This window comes from Bufo bufo, chromosome 9 (assembly GCF_905171765.1).
Source record: "Bufo bufo chromosome 9, aBufBuf1.1, whole genome shotgun sequence".
In the NCBI taxonomy this organism is placed as follows: Eukaryota; Metazoa; Chordata; class Amphibia; order Anura; family Bufonidae; genus Bufo; species Bufo bufo.
Window position 1 is genome coordinate 103,831,272 of NC_053397.1, and position 8,366 is coordinate 103,839,637.

The window sequence follows — 8,366 nt, forward strand, 5'->3', positions numbered from 1 at the left end:
CCTCCCTGCCTCCATCTCCACTGCATACTGCCATGGTCTGTTGGGGTCACCTGTGTCATCTTCATTGTCACCCTCCAGCTCCTCATGCTCCTTCTCCTCCTGCTCCTCTCCTGTTGCTTGGGCAGATAAACCACCTAGTTGTGTATAAAATTCCTGGGCGTTTATGTCCTCCTCTTCATCCTTATCCTCCACCTCTGCCAGTTCATCCTCCTAAGGGCTCAGGTGGCCGTGAGATGTAGGCGCCACTTCTTCTGTCCCCTCCCCTCCCAATAAAATTTCTCAGCAATCCCTCCAGGACGTGAAGGAGTGGAATGACATCATTAATTTCGTAGTTCTGCCGACTGAGTAATAAAGTGTACTCCTCAAAGGGCCGGAGAAAACGACATGTGTCACGCATGAGCTGCCACTGGCTAACGTGGAAGTTACACTGGGGGTAGACCTCTCTATCTGCTCCATTAAGAAATCTTTTTTTTTTTTTCCCCTCTCTTTTCCCTTTTTTAAAAAAAATTAATTATCTTTATTAATTAGTATAACAAACAAAGACAAAAAAGAATACAGAAAATAATTATTTTTTCCCTTCCCTTTCTTTCCCCCATATCCCTATTTCCCTACCCCCCCCTTCCCCCTACCTGTGGTGCGTCAAAAAAACAAACAACAAAAAAAAACAGAGCAACAACATTTATCACAACTAATCAAATCCTCCAACCACCCCATATCTTAGTCCACTTATCATCAGCTCCCCTCTGTTTAAAGATGATTTTCTCATAGTTTTTGACCTTATCAGTAAGGTTTATCCATATATTTATATCTGGAGTATAACGAGCAAACCAGGTCCGACCGACCAGAACTCTGGCCAACATCAATATCTTACCCAGAAAGATCTTTTGATACTTAGGATTATCTATTTTGGAAAGATCATTAAGCAAGAATAGTTGTGGTTCAAAAGGGATTCGTATTTTTAGTTTGTACATAATAAAATTATTAATGCTATTCCAATAGTTTATAAGTTCAGGGCAAGTCCAGATCATATGAAGATAGTCCGCTCCTGAAGTGTCACATTTAGGGCAGTTAGACGTATCCCTTAGTCCACATTTATTCATCCATAAAGGGGTAATATATAATCTATGGCAAATATAGAAGTGTACTACAACATGGTTGAAGTTCAGGGATAGTGAACCTAAATTCCCAAAAATGTTCTCCCACCCTTCTGGTTGTAAATTCGGACAATCCGAGACATTAAGAAATCATTGACTGCCTTCCTCTGCTCGTACAGGTGGTCTAACATATGGAACGTGAAGTTCAAATGGGTGGAAACATTGCATATCAGTCAATGTTGGGGAAGAGAATTTGACCTTTGCAGCTCAAGAAGGGCATGAGTAAGAGTGGCTGAAGTGCATGCACAGTTTCCTGGACATTTTTAACAGCTCTTGCGCAGTTCAGTGGAAGATTAAGGAACTGGGTGAAAATTAGATTGAAGACGTGTGCTATGAAGGACACATTGGTCAGCCCTCCCTGACACAGCGCAGACAAAATGTTCTTCCCATTATCAGTAACCTTGGTTCCTATCTCCAGTTGACGAGGTGACAGCTAATGTTCAATTTCTTTATTGATGATGCAGAGCAATTCTGCCCTGGTGTGACACAGTTCACCAAGGCTGAGCAGGGTCAGAACCACATGACAACTCCTAGCTTTGCATAGGTGACATGATGGAGGATCATTGTGAACTGTGCCTAGAGGGGAGAATAAGAACAAAGAGGAGGCTGAGGAGGACATTGGTACATAAATCCCACAATTGCAACGCGGAGGTGGCATTGCCATCACCAGGCCAAATTGATGGTGTGCCTGCCCCAGAATGATATTTACTCAGTGGGCTGTGAACGACATATATTCTCCTTGACCATAGTTACAACTCCACACTGGCATGAACTCTACCAGACACCGAGATGCCCATGGACTAACCCACCTTCTGCCAGTAATATCAGCTTGGGACTCTCCACCTTGGGTGGGCACAAGCCATCAGTTCTCTGAAATGTTCAGAGTCATCTACATGGAAAGGGAGGGACTGTAGTATCAGCAACTTGGCCAGGTCTACATTCAGCTTCTGCACTGTTGAATGAGTGCATGCATACTGTTGTCTTTTTGCAGGCAACTCAGTGATCAATTGCTGTCAAAACAAGTAACTAGGAGAAGGAGGAGCATCAGGAGCAATAGACGACATTGAAGTTGATAGGAAGGAATAACATCTTCCTTCAGTCGAGCCCTGACTGCTGGAGAGGGGGTGTGGGCCGGTGGGAGATGCAACAGCTGCATTAGGCTGTAACACTAAATGAGTTGCATGGATTTCCCTCGCCACTTTATGGTGACGCTCCATGTGTGGATGCAGGGCCATCGTGCCAACATTAGCACCCTTGCTGCTCCTCACCTTATGCCCACACATCCTGCACACCGCCACGCTAACATCCCCCAGCGACTTGAAAATTTTTCACACTGGTGAGTATGGCATTTTCACTCCATCACTGTGTGTTGCCTGCCTGTCGTTGCTTTTATGAACCTGTGCACTGCTAGCGGGTTCCTCACAGGTAATCTCCCGAATAGCAGACTGTGTACCCCTCCTACGTTTGGCTGAAGATCTCCCACTGCTCCCACCCTGCTGTCTCATGGACCACCCTCCTCCCCTGATGATGACATGCCCACCCTTCACACGGCTCCTACGTGCGATTGGCTACATCATCTACATCTGTTTCGTCGTCACTTATGTCACCCTCACCTGTCTTTTGTGCACGTCCCTGACCTCTCACAACATGTGCTCCCTCCTGACTGTCATAATAGGTAGTTGCTGGCCTGCAACTGCTAACTGTCCTAACAATGCTCATCCTTGCTGAAAAGCGGAGCAGAGCAAACGGCACACATTACTTGGCTAGCAGAAGGAGCAGAAAAAGCAAGAGGCAGGTTCAGGACAGGTGATGTCATGATACTAGTGGAATACTGCTGGAATCCAATGGCAGGGACAAGACCTAAACACAGGAGGCACCGGAGTCTTGAAGAGGAGGTTGCAGGACTAAAGGATGAACCAGAGCCAGACAGGCGGAGCTGTTACGGTAGCAACAGTGCAGGACCGAAGGATGCAGTAGAGCCGAGGTCAGACGAGCAATGGGTCAGGGCAGGTGGCACAGGAACGTAGTCAGGAAATCCGGGTCGGCAACAGGAGGTAGCAGGGTGTCACAGAGTAGCAGGGTAAACCATGTAAGATGGAGAAACAGCCACTGTTTCTTGAATGCTGTTTCTGATACTGTCATTTGGCATTTTGGGCACTAGAGGCCACAGTTTTGCAGCTACAGCCAGCACACTCTGGGATTTGAATATGCAAAACAGATGATGACTCATGCTGATGACTCATTTTGATGACTCATGCTGGTGTGTGTGCCAGAGAGAGAGCAGGAAATGGTGACCTGAGCAGACATGTTTGTGCAGAGGCTGGAAGACAGGATCCAGTGCCATCCTCGGGTCTGTGAGACTTGGAGCAGTCAAAATCACTGTCAGAAGTGACTGATGCCTGTCAGCAATGCAGATGTTGTTAAGGAAAAAAGGATCGGTTCTCGTAAGTTCAATTGCATCGTGGAACGTGGTTACAGACCCTATAAGGCCTCATGGTGGATGGAAGGACTTGCGAGTTGGTGTAAGTTGCCTTCGGATAAAGACCAGGCCAGGGTCAGCGATCCAGAGGGCTTCTCAGTGAGAGAGAGAGAGAGGACTGGTTTCCGGAAGGCTGGAAGAGCTGTGGAACGGTTGGGGCTGCCATAAAAGGTGAAGTTGCTCAGCTTGGAAAGTCTGCCATTTTGTGAACTGTATGAGAAAACCGTGTGGATCCGGATTCTGTTTTCAGGAATGAGTATCAGCGTCAGGAAGCTGATCGGAACAGAGGGTCAGAGTTGCAGGTTCTGCAGGGTCACATGTTGTGGCAGGGACTTGCTGTCGGTTTAGAGCAACCAGTGAACACAGGACATACCCAAGTCAGTGACTCAGCGGCACGGTTATTGACTTGTAGGCTCTTCCGTGTGCGCCATCGGTCAGATCCGTTACCCTGCGGCACAGTATCGACTTGCGGGCTCTGCTGTGTACGCCGCCTTGGGTACGGTTGTTCAGTTGGGCTGGTACTGTGACTCTAAGCCTTGTTGTAGAAATATTAATAGTTGTAATCCGCTCGCATCAAACTTTGTGTAAGGAAAGGTAAATCCCTATTCCCTCAACCGCAGTCAGAGTCAGACACAGGTGTTACTATCTCGAATTCTTCTCAGCAACTCCTCTTCCCCCTGCCCAGTCTGTTTCTTTTATTTACTCACAAAAGGTGTAAAAGGGGCTGGCCCATAACAAGGATGCAGGAAGTGATGACATACAGGAAGTGATGACATAGGAAGACAAGACACCATAATTTAGAATAACCTAGCCCAGTGGTGGGCAAACTTTTTTGTCAACTGAGCCAAATATCGCCAAAACCACGATTGAAATTTCTTTTGAGAGCCACATTTTTAAAACCTAAAATATATAGGAAGGAAGCGCATGCTGAAGTGAATGGGTCCATGATGCGGGCTGCACACGGCCGTGTGCAGCCCGCATCATGGACCCATTCACTTCAATGGGTCCAGGATCCGGGATATGAGTGCTACAGAGTGCTTCCGTGGTGCTTCTGGCTGTGCCTCCGCACCGCAAAAAAGTAGCGCATGCTGAAGTGAATGGGTCCATGATGCGTGAAGTGAATGAATGTAGGCCCTACTGTGATGCACGTGCGCTTGCTTTGTGGAACGCAAATGCGTCCCACAGGCAAGATTCGATTCCTCTGTAGTGCAAGATGGGTCGCCGTGGGAAAGAGCCGCATTGAAGGGTCTAAAGAGCCGCTTGTGGCTCGCGAGCCGCACTTTGCCGACCACTAGTATAGTATATTAAATTGGGTAATTCTATGGAATTTTTTGATACCCTGTTTTTAGACTGTATGGCCTTTTCCCAAAATTCTTTCCGTTGCAAATCAAGAGTTTCTTGCCATCTATAGTTTAAACTATTAACGACTCTATTATTTGTCTTCTGATTCAACAAACTTCCATATATTTTGAAGATCAGTTTCCTCCCGGGCACCATGTTATAGATATTAACTAGAGGTCGTGGAAGGGGAGCCATTTGAGGTCCCTTAATTATCTCCGCTCGTAGGGCTTGTTGTAATTGTAAATAAAAGAAGCTCACCTTTTTGATTCCAGAGGGGAAACAAACCAGGCTGGTGCAGTGAGCTGCATTTATATTTATATAAGGAGATATATAACGCGAGTTTGACTGCGACGCGTGGTTGATTAAGTGTGGTTGCGTGAGTGTGTGACTTAAGATTAAGTGACTTTAGATTCAGGGACTTCAGTGGGGGACTGCAATTTGCCTGTTTCTTACTACTACATTGTATTGTATTTTTTGCTTTTGTGGTGTAATCCCCATTTGGTATGTGTTGCACAATTGACAACGCAGTCCAGTGCACATCTTGCATGATGTATGCAGTCCTGGAACAGCCGTTCGAGGGTGTATATCTTTGTTCAAGATGTGAGCAAATTACCCGTTTGGAATCGCTTATCGAGTCTCTAAATGGGCAAGTTGCAACACTGAGAGGCATTGACAAATTGCAAAAAAGTTTGCTTCTCACCGAGCAAGCACTCTTTGGGGTAGATGAGGGGGAGGGTGACAGAGAGGAGGCTGAGGAAAGTGTGGTAGCTAGCTGGGTAACAGTTAGAAAGCGGGGTAGAGGGAAGAGTGCCAGGGAGGCTAGCCCTGATCTGACACACCCCAACAAGTTTGCACATTTGGCAGATGAGGGGGATATCAGTCCAGGGACGGCACTGCCGCAGCCGGACACTTCCTCTGCCAGTCAGGGGAATGTCAGCTCCGGTAAGCAGGGGACCAGGAGAGCAGGGCAGGCCAGACAGGTGCTGGTAGTGGGAGACTCAATTATTAGGGGAACAGATAGGGAAATCTGTCACAAAGACCGTGATCGCCGAACAGTGTGCTGTCTTCCTGGCGCTAGAGTTCGACACATCGCGGATCGGGTTGACAGATTACTGGGAGGGGCTGGAGAAGATCCAGCGGTCATGGTCCATATCGGAACCAATGACAAAGTTAGGGGTAGGTGGAGAGTCCTTAAAAATGATTTCAGGGATTTAGGTCAAAAGCTTAGGGCAAGGACCTCAAAGGTAGTATTTTCCGAAATACTACCAGTACCACGGGCCACACAAGAAAGGCAGTGGGAGATTAGGGAAATTAACAAGTGGCTCAAGAACTGGTGTAGGATGGAGGGGTTTGGGTTCCTGGAGAACTGGGCCGACTTCTCTGTCGGCTACAGGCTCTATCGTAGGGACGGGCTGCACCTCAATGGGGAAGGGGCAGCTGTGTTGGGGAAGAAGATGGCTAGAAGGTTGGAGGAGTGTTTAAACTAGGGACTGGGGGGATGGTAATTACACTATAGAAGGGGAAGATAGTGCAGATAGAGACCGGGGGCAAGGTAGTGGGACTGGGGAAGGAATGGAAGGAGGGACTAGAACAGTTCAGAAGGAAAGGTGTAGGGTAAAAAATATACATAAACCTCTCAAATGTATGTATACTAATGCCAGAAGCCTGACTAATAAAACTGGTGAACTGGAATTAGTGATGTGTGAGGAGGACTATGACATAGTGGGAATAACGGAGACATGGCTGGATGATAGCTATGACTGGGCAGTTAATGTACAAGGTTACAGTCTGTTTAGAAAGGATCGTCAAAACCGGAGAGGGGGAGGGGTCTGCCTTTATGTAGTCTTATCTAAAGTCCACACTCCGTGAAGATATAAGTGAGGGACATGAACATGTGGAGTCACTGTGGGTAGAGATACAAGGAGCTAAAAACAACAATAAATTACTAATAGGAGTCTACTATAAACCATCTAATATACCAGAGTCCACAGAAAATCTACTACTAAACGAGATAGACAAGGCGGCAAATCATAATGAGGTGGTTATTATGGGGGACTTCAACTACCCAGATATAGACTGGGAAACTGAAACTTGTATATCTCATAAAGGAAACAGATTATTGGCAATAACCAAAGACAATTATCTCTCCCAACTGGTTCAGGACCCGACTAGAGGGACGGCCATACTGGACTTGATATTAACCAATAGACCTGACAGAACAACAGACGTGCAGGTTGGGGGACACCTGGGAAATAGTGACCATAAAGTAATAACCTTCCAATTATCATTCAAAAGAGCGTTTCTACAGGGAGGAACAAAAATACCAAACTTCAAAAAAGCTAAATTTAGCCAACTAAGAGAGGCCATAGGCCTAACTAACTGGGACAAAGTCCTCAAAAATAAAAATACAGCCACAAAATGGGATATCTTTAAAAACATCCTAAAATCTCATTGTGAGAGGTACATACCATATGGGAATAAAAGGTTAAGGAACAAAAAGAAACCAATGTGGATAAACAGAACTGTAAAGAAAGCAATAAATGACAAAAAGAAAGCATATAAAACACTAAAACAGGAGGGTAGCACGGAAGCACTGAAAAACTATAAGGAAAAAAACAGAACATGTAAAAAACAAATAAAAGCGGCCAAACTAGAGACCGAGAGATTAATTGCCAAAGAGAGTAAAACTAACCCTAAAATGTTCTTCAATTATATAAATGTTAAAAAGTATAAATCTGAAGGTGTCGGCCCTTTAAAGAGTAATGAGGGGGGAGTCGCAGAGAGCGACGAGGAGAAAGCAAAGCTGTTAAATATTTTTTTCTCCAATGTATTCACTGAGGAAAATAAACTGTCAGATGAAATACTGAATGTTGAAATAAATTCGCCATTAAAAGTGTCCTGTCTGACCCAGGAAGAAGTACAACAGCGACTTAAAAAGATCAAAATAGACAAATCGCCAGGACTGGATGGCATACACCCCCGTATCCTAAGGGAATTAAGTAATGTCATAGCCAGACCCTTATTTCTGATATTTGCGGACTCTTTACTGACAGGGAATGTCCCACAGAATTGGCGCATGGCAAATGTGGTGCCAATATTCAAAAAGGGTCCAAAAACAGAGCCTGGAAACTATAGGCCGGTAAGTTTAACATCTGTTGTGGGTAAACTGTTTGAAGGTTTTCTGAGAGATGCTATGTTAGAGCATCTTAACGGAAATAAGCAAATAACGCCATATCAGCATGGCTTCGTGAGGGATCGGTCATGTCAAACTAATTTAATCAATTTCAATGAGGAGGTAAGTTTTAGACTTGACAGCGGCGAATCAATGGATGTCGTGTATCTGGACTTCTCCAAAGCATTTGACACTGTACCACATAAAAGGATAGTATATA